Source organism: Gymnodraco acuticeps, unplaced genomic scaffold, assembly GCF_902827175.1.
Source record: "Gymnodraco acuticeps unplaced genomic scaffold, fGymAcu1.1, whole genome shotgun sequence".
Classification (NCBI taxonomy): domain Eukaryota; kingdom Metazoa; phylum Chordata; class Actinopteri; order Perciformes; family Bathydraconidae; genus Gymnodraco; species Gymnodraco acuticeps.
Genome location: NW_022991381.1, coordinates 515943 through 531718, shown reverse-complemented (window position 1 = coordinate 531718; position 15776 = coordinate 515943).

Genomic DNA, 15776 nt, shown 5'->3' with positions numbered 1-15776 from the left:
CCTTCCAGCTCTCTCTCTCTCTCTCTCTCTCTCTTCTCTCCTCGTCTCTCTCCTCTCCCCAGAGAGAAAAAAAGCAGCGCTGTCTGCTAGTTGCAATCCTGTAGCTTATGCAATTTAGGCCTATACATTGTTTATGTAACGTATGTGCCAGTGTGTCCATGGTTTTGAGTCTGTGTGTGTTGAGCGCAGCGCCGTCTGCTTTTTGCAGAACAGTAACTAAAGTAGGACTAAGCATACCGGTAGTTTCTGTGGACCTGTCTGCCCGTTTTGTGAGTGCATTGCGCGCGTGCGCACTTGTGTGGCATTGTTTGGGATGACCTAATTTAAAATAGCGTCCCCCCAGTACAAAAATCCCCACTACACCACTGACTACTACTATATACTATAATTAATAATATACTGTATATGTCCTGCAAAATGGGGGCGGGGCCATATGGTTCCCACGAGGACATTGGTAGCTCACACAGTGGTGGGGGGCAGGGGGCTTAATGCCTACATTGCGAGAACTCTTATATTTCCAGAAACATGGGACATATGGTTCCCCAGAGGACAGTAGTTTATACAATATACTGCATAGCAGCCTTCCAATCCATTTCTCTTGGTGCTTTGTGTGATTGTTCCTAATGTTTCTCTCTCAATTAAAGATGACATCAAAGAAAAGGTTTTCTGTCAGTGAAGTTTTGTCACAGCTCTTTGACGGTGAAAGTGGCATAGAAGAGAATGTAATGTGTCTGAGACAGAGGCTAATGTTGAGGAGGACCATGTTTATGCTTCCTCTTCTGATGACAATGAGACCCCAGTACAGACGCCCCTCATGTCTCTCTACCACAAGCAGACACATTACTTTCCAAAAATAAAGTTATCATGGTCTCACTCCCCATGAAGGGGAGTGCTGCTAATGTCATGGAAATGGTTCCAGGCCCCACAAGATACACTGTCAGCAATGTCCAAGACATAAAGTCAGCATTCAAGCTCTTCATAAAACAATTGAGAATGATATACTTGAGATGACTAATTTAGAGGGGGGAGGGGGGTGCATGTATGGGGACAGTTACAAGGAGTTGGATGGGACCCACTTGTAAGCCTACATTGGTTTGCTCATCTATAGGAGTGTCCAGAAGGAGAAGCAACATAAAGCCTTTGGTATCTATCTGACACTGGAAGGGCAATATTTCAGTATTGACCCCAAACACAATACATGTAACTGTCCGGGTTTTTTTAAATGCCAAAATTGTATTTGGAAATAATATTGGTCCTTTAACAACATCAACAAGATCTTACTTTAACATTTTATTTCAATCAGTGAGATTTTATGGTGATTTATATATTTTTTGATAGTCACATAATAGGAATTCTGGAGGTATAAAGGGGTCTGTGGGGGGGAAGGTTGGGGTAATGTTTTATTTAAATGGTTATTTAAGACACCTAAACCACCAGAGGTGGTTAACATTTGGAATATGATCATTTTCTTGAGTTTCTTTCTTTTAATTGAAATGATGACTATTAATGTGGAAATGCGCTTGGATTTTCTTACTGCTACCAACAATCAATGTTGTTTTCATTGCCTTATACCTGATAGTAATAAGGCTTTAATGTGTTGTTGTCAGGTCAGTTATAATATGTTTTACTTTTCCTCTTATACTATTTGCTTAGTGGGTTCTTTGGATATTCCGTTTTGACTTATAAATACCATACCTATTTGTGCCTAAAAAGAAAATTTCACCATTTAATAAAACAATCCTCCAATCTTTCCTTGACTTTAATTAAGTGAATCTTGGTAAACAGATATTCCATGAGCATTTGAAGACATTAAGGCCCTAGCCACACGGAAACGAAAAACGAACCGAATTCGATATCAAAAAAGTCTTCCGTCCACACGCAATAGGTACCAGAAACGTGTCCTTCCACACGAGACCGCTCGACCCGCTGGAGACGCTGTAGTACATATGCCGGGCCTGTAAGTGGCGCTGTACTTCCGCCACAAAATACACCAAAAGCAGCGAAGAAGACTTCCCGAGCATGCATGGTTGCTATGGTTGCCCTTCTGTTTATTCTCCGGGGTGGATTTAGCAGCAGAGGTGGGGAGAGGCAGGGCTCTGGCTCTTTTTCTCCCTCCCAGAGGCAAGCGTGTGCTCCTGCTGTAAATCTCCCCGGTAGTCCACCAGCAAATGAAAAACACCCACCTCTCCGCCTCTTCCAAGGGACGAGGGAAACGTGCGGCAGAGTTTCCGTTATAATTTTTTTCCGCCGGTCAACATGTCCGTTAAAGTTGAAATCTTCCGGACAAAATTATAAAAGTGCCGGTCAAAGGTCTTCTTTGTTATTTATTGAGCTTTAGAACAAATGAATAACGACTATATAATAATATAAGAATAATATACGGAGTCTCTCTTTTCCTCCCCCTCTCCTGACAGCCAGTCAGTATTTTCGTTATCAGGAAATAATCGTATAGGGCGTAATCACGGAGCCGTTTGGCCCCCCAGAGCGTTGCGTCCGCAGATCTACCCACCTTGGGGACCGTTATCGCTAGCGTTATCGGTATCGTTATTGTTAACGTGATCCGCGTTTCCCTGTGTGGCCGAACCGTCTAAAAGATAGAGAACTGTAGCGGATACGACCCGTTTCGTCACCGTGTGGCTAGGGCATAAAGTTAAACATTACAGAGTGTCACCAATACCTCCACCGCTTAGTCCTTAGTATAGAACGCCCTATCTCTTGATTGCATTGTTCAATTACCACTGAACTTGGGTGGTATCCTCTGATGTGAATCACCCAAACCGGGACTCTTTCAGAAGCTGCGCCAGTAAGCAGCAGATGCAGCAATCTCAGGAAATGAATATTTCTAGTTTACTGACTTCTACTCTGTTGACAAGAGACATTTATTCCTTCATAATCCCAGTGTACTTTATTTGTCACAATAATGAGGATCCCTGTCTGATGATAAAGCAGACAGTTTGAATCTACAGTGGCTCTCTGCAGACTCTGGATCAGTGACATGAGGCAAAAGGAGGCCATGCTGTTACCTCAGGCCTTGAACCTTGGCACAGCAAACTCGGCACAGCTGTCTTGGACGCGGTTCTCTTGTTTGCGTACCCGTTCGCACATGCACGCTTTGGAGTTTTATTTGCAGATCCCTGAGCATCACAGCTATGTTCCCTGAGCCAGACCACCTGCAACAATTAAAAATGCCTCTGCAGCCTGTTGGCTCAGCAGGGCTCTGCTCAACACTGCATCATATTATGAAGAGTATTTTGCAAATGGCTGTAAAGGGGGATCTGATTTCAACCCCATGTCCCGCTGGGCCCATCATTTTCCCCACAGTGTTCCCACTCTGATCAAGGAGAGTAAACCATGAAATTTAAAAAGAAGTACAAACTTTTTTTAATTTCCCCGATGAAAAGGAATAGAGGCTTTTCTGGGTTTATTTATGAATGTGAATTTGTAGGTATCAGTTACTCACTTCTCATTGCGCTACTTTTACAAAATGAGTCTTATGAGTCAAATTCAATCCTAACCCCAAACCCCCAAAGTGTATGGCCCCTTCCAACGCCCATGTTAAAATACCCAACTTTACAGCCGAAATATACATGTTTTCAGCCTGTTGTGACTGCAAACTGTGTAGAAGGTGGATTTCAAACAGCTCACCCGTTCAAGTTACATTAATGTAGAATTTAGGGCGTGGCCACTTTGATAGACAGGTGGGTGCGTCACTGCTGGTTAGCCACTTTGTCTGATCCGCTAGGCGGCTCCAGGTTCAGCTAATCCAAGCCACTAAACTTCACCTCTCAGCCATGTTGCAGTGTTGGTGCCTTTATGAGAATGTTCCATGTAAATATCAGACTATTATTAGGGTTTTATATGTTTATAATTATATGCCACTAATGAGCATGTATTTATTGTATTTAGCCAGCTATTGTATTTGGCTTGTGTTAACACAGGGGTGTCCACACTTTTTTCACCGAGGGCCGCATACAGAAAAATATACGAAGGGCTGGCCCACTCACTAGAGGTATATTGCCTCATAAGTTCAGTTATAAGTTAGCAAAATCAATCAAATGTAGGTTAATGATGCTTCAGATTGATTATAATAAGGAGAAATAGGAAGGGTGTATTTCAAGCTTGTTATGTAAAGAAATAATTGGGCTTTTTTCTTATCAACTAAGATATGTTAGAAAATGTTTCCAACTTGAATTGACTGAATTTATTTGAAAAGTGGTCTTATTAACACATGAATACTACTGTGTAATATATTTTTACATTTATAGTTAAGAAGTACAATATAAGACAAGCACATTTTCATTTGTGGGCCATATTCCATTATACTTTTTGAATTTGCTGCCTGCCGATTCAAAATGGTCCGTGGGCCGCATTTTGCCCCCGGGCCGTAGTTTGGACACCCCTAACAGATGCATAAAGAGAAGCATTTGAATGAGAAGCACATGTGTGCAAAAGATGCTAATGTTGCACTACATTCAAAATGTAATAATAAAGAAGTTTTACATTTAAAGTGATAAAGTACAATAGCCATCTGTGTGAGGTTGATTAAAAGATCTACCCCATTAGTTAGTTGGTTAGTAAGTTAGTCAGTTAGTAATGTTGTTATGCAATTGTACTGTTTGACATGCTAGATTACTCAACATTAACAACATGTTAAAGAGTGGCATACTTTGTGTGCAATTAACTTTACAATTAGGTGTGTGTATCTTAACAATATGAATATCACATTTAAAGTATGGTTCCAAATAAACAGTTAATAATCACAGAGCACAACCAAAAGCATATTCATGTTGTTTTTTGTGCTCTTTGTGGTGAGTTTTGTTATTGTATATATCTACTAATCACAGTACTACAAATATAAAGAAACTGAATTACTAGTTACCTTTGTTTACTTCACAGTAACATGTTATTGGACACCAAGATCCTATTTTAAAATTGTAATTCTTAAGGATAAAATAAATAATAAAATATCAGGTAGCTTGTTATTGTGACTTTTGTTAACATGGTTGGTTACATGTGGTGACCAGAATTCCCGAAAAAACGCTGCTGTCTTCTGCTAATTGTCTTAATGTTTTATTGTTCCCTCATCTCTCTGAAAACCGGTATGGCTCCTTTGAATCTAAGTTATTAATAAATAACAAAGTAGAAAGATGAGTTGAGTGAAAGAATAGAAAGAAGTCTCCAACATTGTGAGGCTCCTGTCATCTGAGCCTGTCCCCATCTGCCTCAGCTTAGGAGCATTTCTCTAATTGTGCTAAATTGAGCTGCTGTGAGTGATTAAAGTTATTCAGAGGAGAAACGAATCTCTACCTATGTCAATTATTACCTCATTGTCTACACTAATGCAGGAAATTGCCCTTTGGAATCAGATGTTAACGCAGACACCTGGCTCACACAGGAGCCGGGCCCAGACTGCACTCGTCTGTGAAATGAGAAGTGACAGCTCCACAGAGGCATGATGGGATGCTGCTGTGGAGTACACAAAAGTATACCTGTCCCCAAAAAGAAAGTATAGTAAAAATAAGAGGTAAAAAAATAAATCATAAATAAATGAATAAAAAAAGTTAACCACTTATCATATCGATTTTTATATTGTCTCTGTTTTTCAGGGGGGGGGGGGGGGGTGCTCACTGTATCAGCTGCTTGGTGAGTGGTGTTTGAGGGTCAACCTACTTCAGAGATAACTCAGTTCACATTGACGGTAAATATTTGGTGAACTTTTCTTTCTCCACTTTTGTTCGCCATCAACAATGTTACTGTTACATCGCTTCTTGCAATGCTTACCCAAAACTACCCAAAGCCGTTAACTTCGTTATTATTTGTATTTAATTTATATGAAAAGTAATAGGTGTAAGGCATACATGAGTGTTGAAAAAGGTCATGAGGAGACATGGAGTCTGTGGCTCAGGGGGGTCAGTGAGGGTGATGATCTGCCAATCAGGGGGTTTGATCGCACCCCTTGCAGTCCACATGTCGAGGTGTCCGTGGGCAAGATAGTAAACCCTGAATTGCTCTCGTATGCATGTCTACGCTATTAAAGTTGGTTTTGATAAAAGCATCAGCAAAAGAAAAAAGAAAAATGTCATTAAAGAATGTTCAAGGGCCACCTTATAGCTCGGTTGGTAGAGCTGGGTTGCGGTCGGATAATCCAAAAATCAGCTCCTAACGTCTAACCCTATCTCCTATTCCTTGACCTCTGAGTGAAACGTCACGGGGTTAAGGGATAGTGGATAGGAGAATTCAAAAGGACTTAGGAGAAGAGACCGCGGTACTTTAGAGAATCCGAATGCACTTTCACTATCCGACGTGTTTATGATGCTCCAGCGGACGTCATTGTGTGCGTCTGCTGCTGTGGGGAAACTATGGAAACTACAGTTTTCTATACAGCGGACTACAACATGGATGTTCAATAAGAACGAGGGACTACTGTAAACTCATCTAGAGACTCTGCACCGTGCTCTGATGCTGTTGCTTTGCTTTATGAACGTGGACAACAGAGAAACATATTCTTCATGACCAAAGTTGGAATTGAAATAAAAAAGGAAAGTGAAACTTATGCTCGTCACCCTCTCCCTCCGGTCCACAATAATACAAATGATCCCAATACGTATGATTGTATGAACTATGAACAGATCTTAAAATCAATACAGATGTATTTATTATAAACGTTAGTCCTTAACATCTATCACTGTGTATATCACCATTCAAACATCTTTTAAAAGTTGAACAAACCCCACACAGCTCAGTAAAGACTGTGAAATGTTGACTTTATTTGATCATTTCAGTAAAAACTAACGTTCATATTTCTCTTTTTGATTATAATACTGATGAACGTTCAGAACAAAGCACTTTGGCAACTTACCACATACGTTTTAAAATGCTTAATAAGCATCGTAACTTTCATGATATAATTTCTCGGTCATAATCGGTTGTTTCCGTGAACGGTCGACTGTTGTGTGACGGCAAATGCTGCGGCTGCAAGGCATTGTGGGGCAGCATTTTCTCCTCTCCTTTCGGTTAGGGAGGTCCAGTGGTTCCTAAGCTAAAGGAGGTTATAAAGGAAGTTTGAAACCTCCTTTCCTATCAACTAGAGAATTCGAACGGCACTTATCATGGCTGCCACTGAGAGACTTCTGGGTCATTTCACTCCGTTAGGAAGGTTCCTAAGCTAAATGGACTATTCCACTTCAGCCCCGGTGTCCCATGCGGAGGACCCAGGTTCAGATCCGGTTTGGGACCATGTGCAGCGTGTCATCCCATCCGTCTCCCCTCTTCTAATCTGTCTCTACAACAAAGGCACTGGTTGCCCAACATATTTTAAAGAATCTTAAAAGGAAAAAAAAAAAAGAATGTTCAAGAAGGCTGAGCCTGGGAGAGCAGCAAGAAGAAAACTGAGGGTGGGCCCTCAGTTTTATTGACTGGATCTCCAGAAGATGTCAGACTCACTATAAGAATAGTGTTCTGTACATGTGGGGAGTCATGCTTGGATGAATCCACCTGAGAATAAGACGGAAGCAGAAAAATACTCATTTACACTTCACGGTATCTCAAAAAACACCAATCAATCATCCACCGTCCCATCCCGACAAAATACTCGTGGATATTTTTTCTTTCCAGCAAAAAAAAAAGCTGTTGGAGTTTATTTTTGTACGTTTTTTTTTATTAAAGAGCGTGATAAAATTTGATGAATGTTTGTTCTTTGTAGTAACTAAGAGGATGCTATGTTTGTATAAGGAACTAATAAATACACGTGTCTTCAGCACTACCATCAAAATACAATAATAACAAATTGCTGAAGTTCCTGTTCATGAGTAATGATAGGCCTAGCTGTCAAATAATGGAGCAGAACTAACTTCGATTATTAAGACTCAGCCAATAATCTTGATCAGGTGCTTGAATTATAATCATATTTAAATAGTTATCTAACAGATGTGCAATCATGTAGCAAAGTGAAAGAGGCAAACATACAGTTTATATGTAAGATATTCAGAAGAATGTAAAGATGTCTGTGTGCACCTCTGTCAATGATGTGCTCTCCATCATGTTTATGGTGACTGTCAGAGCTGAAATGTATAGGAAGAGCCTGACCTTCAGAGGGTCCTGTGGGGACGCATATTTTTCCTGTAGTGCTTTGCTATGATTTTCATAAAGGAGGGGCTTTGTGGTTTCACATTGCAGTGGATCGCTCAGTGATCACGTCTGTCCAGGCGTTTTTATCACAAAAAATAAATTATTATAATGTTTTTTTGACATTTGTATAATTATACTAACATAAATATAAAGAAAAGAAAGAGGAAATTGGTTTGCCAACCGTTATAAGAATAATAACAACTTTATGTATACAGCACTTTTCAAAACAAAGTTACGAAGTGCTTTACATGGATTAAAACAAGCTGTTCAGACCGCAACAGAACATGAGGTCAGCAATCCCAGGAAATGCTTTTTGGCCTAATCAAGAGTATAAGGAGTTACATTGACCCAGACATGATGAATTAAAAGCATGGATGACTGTCTTCAAATCAGACTGAGAGATGAAGGACTTTTATCATACGTAAATGATAAAATGATTGAATAACTAAGGGAGGTCACTATCAATCATCACACCAAGGTTTATAGCTACAGGTTTTATGTTTTAGGACAGGGAGCTGAGATGTATTTGCAGAGACAGGGTGGGTTTAGGATGGCCAAAAATGATTTTTTTGTCGTTTAACTGGAGCAAGTATAGGGCCTCCCAGCACTTCCTTTCAGTTTAACACGATTGTTGTTCACATTGCCTTCTTCACTGTAGTTTATTGGAACATAGATTTGTGAGTCATCAGATTAGCAGTGATATAGCATGGTGTGTTTGTGTATGATATGTAAATGTCAATGGAAAAAAGTAGAGGATCAAGGATAGAACCTTGGGGAACACCACAGTTAAGTGGGTCCGCAGTAGAGGAGGCATCCCTAATTGATACAGAAAACGATCAATCCGATAGATAGGATTTTAACTATTTAAGAGCCCTCACGCTTTCCAAGTGATCTAATAATATAAAATGATCAACTGTATCGAAAGATAAGCTAAGATCAAGAGGGATTCAAATTGAGCAGTCCACCAAATCTTGTTTGAGTTCTTGTTTTAGTTTCTCCAAAGATTACAAGATTCTTGAATTTCCTTTCACTTTATTTAATACGTTATGTTGACAAGCCATCTAAAAGTCATTATTTAGCTGCTAAATGCATTCTATTATGGAAATGGTTTTATAAGAAGCAAATTTTTCAATCTAATTTTCATCAGGTACTATTTTTATTGACTCAACCAAGACTTGTGATTCTTCTTCATAAACTGTGCTAATGTAATTTATGAACAGGCATTTTTGTTGAATTATGACTTTAAGTTCAGTGTTTTCCTTCTTTTTTTTTTCAATTTGATTAATTTCAAAGGAACCACATCAATCAATTTTGGGCCTTTTTTGTTTCTGTATTTCCGTAATAATCTTCCAAAAATGTGTTGAACTTGTTTTCTTCAGTAATATGTAGATGACACAATTATATACACATCTGATTCCAATATAACTAACAAAATCAAAGGTCTGCAATCATACGTTTTTTCAGTTTATTGTTTTGCTTGAGGAATGGGTTGATCGTCTATAAATAAATAAACCAAAAAATGTCCAGCAAACTACATTTCAAGAAACACTGTCCAAGTGTGCTGTCATTATGAATAATCGCGAGTCAGCCACAGTATTCATGCATTCAAGATCAACACAATAGACAACAATAGTTGATTTAAAAAGTAAAAACGCAACATTGTTTAGTTTTGACTTATCCAACTTACCAGTTAAACATATCCACTTACCAAGTCGCTCTGCACTGGTACATAAAGCCATATGCTCATACTCATCATCACACATTTGGTAAGCGGCTTTTATATGTTAGCAAAATAACTGCTATTCATATCAATAGAAGCATTTCAACCTTCAATAGTGTTAGAAACACACTTGTCCTATGTAGCAGTGTAGTATGCAGCGACGTGCAGTCAGGGGAGGCAGAGCCTCACCTGTCATACTCCAATGTAACGGAAAAACAACTAAAGAAAAACGAAATAGTAATAATAATAAAATGTCTCCACTGATCTGTGTTGTAAGTGTGATTTCTGTATGATTCCAATCGCTTTTTATAGTCAAAATCAGCAAATTGGCCGAGCTCCGCTACAACTACATGGGAGCGATGAGGAGTGAGGCAGGGACGAGCTCTGCCTCACGTAAGCCCACAGTAACTGGCTGGAGCGCGGGCACTAATTTAACGCGGGCACTTATTTTGTGAGCGCGCTCAAGCCAGTTACTGTGGGGTAAGGTGAGGCCCAGATGAGCTCTGCCTCACCTCAGAATGCGTCACCCCACAGAAACTGTCTGGAAAGCGGGCCCTAAGCGCATGCCTGTTACCATCTCACTGTATGTCACCAATGTAATGTTTGTAGATCCCTTTATTACATGTGTCCTCGCCATCCATAGTCTCTAAATAACTTATTTCACGTATATATGATATTTAGGCCCACTGGTCTCATCATACAACGGCAATGAAAAAAGCACCAGGGGAGGCAGCCATAACCTCTGCCGCACTGAAGGGGGCGCACGTGAGCCCACAGGTTCTTGTTGCTACTGTTATTCTATGCAGAGACGGTAGACGCAAACAACAAGCTAGACTTTTGAAACTAGAGGAAGATAAGGAGGACTTTTACAAAAATGTAATGGAGATTGTTGTCCAGAAAGATAGCATGGACTTCATCTTCAACAGTGGCGGTTCTAGACCAATTTGACTGGGGGGGCCACTGGGGGACCAGTTATTTCCTGAGGGGGGCACAATAAATGCAGGACGAAAAAGAGAACTAGACAGTATGAAGTAATTGCGTATAAAAAAACAATGCAATACAGTTATTGGTATTTGTTTCAGTACACTTATTTATTTCAGATATATCTTATAGTTATTACTGTTAGCTTCGGCTTAAGTTATAGTACCATTTTTCCACTAACACCATATCATATTTATATAAAAATAAAGGCAATGAACAGTTACATCTCTACTTTACATCTACAATTACACGGATACAATAGTTTAACTCACCTTCAATTATCATGGTTGTCTCTCGAAACGTAGGTTTCAATCAGTCTTTCTTGGATGCAACAGCCTCTGATGATCCGAGATGAAAAGCGTTTGTTTTTCGCGCGCTTCAGCCGGACAGTGAAAGTGAGTGCACCGCTCTAATGGGTCCTGAGTGCACCGCTCTAATGGGTCCGACTAGAATGACGAATAACGTTAGTTCCGCCTATTCCGTCATTCAATAAATCGTGTAATAAATCATACATTTTTCATTTTTTTCACTTTTCATTTTTAGGAGTCGGAGAGGTCCTGATAATTTATTCCGGTAAATTACTCTGACCTACTAATTGACCTGACCGAAGTTATTGAGTCTATGTAAGTTTGCTGCTTGGCTCAGATCCACCAACGTCAGCAAGATCTCACCTCTATAACTCCCCGAAGAACCAGGTTCAATTAACTGCTGTTTCAATTCAGACAACTCTTTTTTAATCTGTTTAAGGGATCCCGAAGGATTTTGATATCAGTAAATGGAGTGTGCTCCTACCTAAGTGTGTGTGACAGGGTGCAGTCTTACCTTTGAAGCAGGAGAGGAGAGCACAGGTTGTCTTTTAAGTTATCCCAGTCCAAAAGGTGGGATCAGTTTATTTGAAGAAAAATAGGTCCAAACTAATACAGAGTTTTTACCTTCTCTCTTTACAACATTATAATCATACTAAAAAAAATGGTGCTGTGATCATGTTCAAATATGAAACTTTAATTCAGTCTTACATTTATTACCAAAATGTTTAATTTCAACTGCCCAATTCAGTTGACATTTTAAAATCTCCCGATAGAATTTAGAGGTATTTCCTCATAAAAAGACCGGTGACAATAAAAAGCGCATTCAACTTTTCATTCACCAAATCAATTCACATCAGTGTCATACCTTTTTTCCGACACAGACGGCGGGTATAACATTCAAAAACCCATTCCTATCCGCAAATAATTCGGAGGAAGATTCCTCACAGGTGACGGGTTATAATATTCATACACTTTTTCCGACACAGACGGCGGATTAACATTCAAAAACCCATACCTGTCCGCAATAATTCGGAGGAAGATTCCTCACAGGTGGCGGGTTATAATATTCACAAACACATCTCTCATCAAATCATTCCACTCAGCCAACAACCAAGAAATTCGAGAGATATTTACCACGTGTGAGAGGACCTTACCGAGAGCTATTAACCCAGCTCTGAAGGACACAGCCTACCGGGAGAGAGTCTACCAGGGGAAACCCCCCTCTCTCTCAAAAAACCAGTCTCTTTATGCTCAAAAAACCGGATCGAAACCCCAAAAAACAAACCCCTCCTCCACACCCAATTTGTGGAAAACTGGGCATGGCCTCTAATGTACAGGGCTGGACATGACTCGACATGTTCCATAGCTTATGGCATAAGACACACCTTCCTATGTTAGTGTAAAAAGGACTTGACCCCTTTTTGAGGCCTCTAATGTGTTTCTCCTTAAGCCTGGAGCCCCCCTCCCTGTGAACTGCTGTCAGAGGAGAGGGAGAAAACGGCCTACTCTCTTATCAGAGACACCCATAAATCATAGACCTTACACACTCAACCTAAACAAACCACTTTGTTTTGTTTATACTGTAACTATAGAAAAACCTAAAATATGAAGCATTTTCATTGTGGGTTATACAAGAATATAATTGATTATATTTGATTATAACTAACTTTCGTTTTAAGTATTCACTTCATATATGATTTATAATTAACTTTCGTTTTAAGTATTCACTTCATATGAAGATCTCAACAGGGGGGCCACAGGGGGGTCAGAGGTCAGTGTTAGGGGGGCACTGCCCCCCCCCCCCTGGCCCCCCTAGAACCGCCCCTGATCTTCAAGTCAAGGTAAGACCACAATTGTAATGAACATGGGATCTTACTAAGAAAGAACAATCCAATATTTAGATTTTGGGTATCCTTTTGTTGAACAGTCTGTTTAAAATGAATCGAAGCATCAGACTAAAAAAGCTTTTGAAAATAACCGAACATTTCGATTAAGGTCAAAATATAATATTTGTAAATCTGACTCTGAAAGAGTCAGTGCCTCACCAGCCATGAACCTCACCGCACGTCACTGGTAGTATGCTATAAATAGCAAGTGGTGATACTGGTTTTGTCAAGCTTTTAGCTGGAGGTAAGACCAAAAAGCAACAAAAAAATGGAGTCGCCATTAAGAACAAAAAGTTAAATTTATTAAAGAAAAGCTGAAAACAAAAAATTGGTAAACACAGAAAAGTGACCAGGCAAGGCCAAGCAGGGCATGGCAAACTGACAAAGCCCTTTTCAACCAAACCGGTTCTGGTTCAAGATCCGTTCTTGTGCTTTTCTGGTTTTTCTCTGTAGCACCACTTGTGTTTCCACCGCTCAGAGCCCGACTGGTGCTGCTGCGTCATGACATCACCGTTTACGTCGCTGATTCTTCTCCCCAACGCCGCTCACAACAAAAACAATGGGGGACTGCGTCGGGTCAATGATCGTGTTGCTTTTAATCATACGAAGACAGATTAAATAGCTACTTCTCAACCCATATACTTTTCTCCAGAGTGCCGTGGTTCATTGTTTATTAATGTGGTTGGTTCAGCGGCATTTACCGACCGCTGCAGTAATGCTCGCCCACCGGAGTTTCGTCTACCGTTAACTCACGGCAGCGGCCGCTGGAAAGTATTCACTGTCTGGCTGTCACACAAGCAGCTGATAAATATCCCCCATCCCCATAAGTGAATGTGTTTCAGTATGAATTGACGCTGTTTGGCATCACAACGCTAGAACGGGTGATGTGAGCATACAACCGAAGCTAATCTGAATATCTTGACTACTTGTTACCTATTGTGGCATAAGCCGTTTTCTACAGGCACATTTTACCGGCCTATTTTTCATTATGAGTCTACTTGTGATAGTCGGACAAGACAACCTGTGCAGCCCATGTATTGATTCCATCCGATAGCTGCTATAATACAAAACAACAAGAAAACGTCTGCCTGCTCTCCACAATGATCAATAACAGCTAACGGATGGACAAAGTAAGGTAAACATTTACAGAATCACACTAAGCCTGGTAGTGTTGCCTTTATAAAGTGTGTTTTTTTAATAAGTGTGTGGTTGCGTTCTAGTCACTTTGCTCAGCGCTACTGCTTGTTAAAACTGTATTTGTCGTACTCGCCATGAACTGTTATTGCTCAGGTTAATCTCGCCCCCCTCCGACGTAAGCGTGAAGTATTGGTTCTTGGTTCTTGCCGGGCAGCCGAGTGGGGTCAGCTAAGAACCGGTTTTCGGTGCTTAGAGCCGGCTCCGCTGCGGTGTGAACAGGAAGAAACAGAGCTTAATCAGGCTCTAGCCCGGAACCGGCCCTGGAACCAACACAGTCTCACTCCCTGATAGTCCAATAGCGACGCTTGGTCAGGGTCCTTCAGCGTGCAGTTGTGACGTGCCTAGGCTCCTTCAGCTTCATAAAGGGACGCAAAGAGCTTTCAACTGATTGCAATGTATTCCCATCGGCGGCGGTATTTGAGGCTCAGGGAAGCACCGCATCGGTCGATGTCGGCAGCTCTTAAAGGCAATGTGAGCGTCCATTCCCATTGGATAACGGAGCATTTTACAACTGGAAGTAAGTATTCTCCTTACTGTCGATTAATTTGACAGTGAAATCTGCACTACTCATCAACTCAAAAACACCAGATTATCCTTGTTAATTACACAACATTGATTGGTTTAAATTGTGTACAATGCTTATGTATTTTTCCCCTTCGATTCGGAGAAACAAATATTTTTTCTGAGTTTAGGATTGCCGAAGACACTAACTACCCATAATCCTCAGCTCTCGTTTGAGACTACACCATGCGCTTTGCTCGACAAACCTTGTGATTAGTCCTCAAGCTCTGTGATTGGTTGACCTCCAACTGTATTCCATATGAAAAAAAACGTAAAAGATTAAATCATAATAATAATAATAGATTTATTTTGTTAGCGCTTTTACAGGTGCTCAAAGACGCTTTACAGATATAGTGAAAAGAAAAGAAAGGAACAACAAATAAATATATCGTTAAAGTTAAAGTCAAATAATACAAAAACAATCACACATTAAAAGCCAGATTGAAGAGGTGAGTTTTTGTACGTTTTTTGAAGGTGGTGAGGTCAGTGCAGTCTCTGATGGGTTGGGGGAGTGAGTTCCAGAGGGAGGGGGCAGCGACGGAGAAGGCTCTGTCCCCCCAGGTCCGGTGATTGATGTGGGTGGGGATGGATAGGAGGTTGGCTTCTGATGAGCGGAGGCAGCGGGAAGGGGTGTGGTGGTGCAGCAGGTCTGTGAGGTAGGGGGGGGGGGGGGGGGGGGGGGGGGCTGATTGTTGAGGGCTTTTTGAGTAATCAGGAGGACTTTGATGTCGATTCTTTGACGGACGGAGAGCCAGTGGAGGTTCTGGAGGACGGGAGTGATGTGGTCTCGGGAGTGGGTGTGGGTGAGGAGGCGGGCAGCAGAGTTCTGGATATGTTGGAGTTTATTGAGGAGGTTGGATGGTATGCCGTAGACGCGTAGAGGATGCTATTGCAGTAGTCGAGTTGTGAAGTGATGAATGCATGAATCAGAGTTTCAGCAGCAGAGGAGGAGAGTGATGGGCGGAGACGGGCAATGTTTTTGAGGTGGAAAAAAAA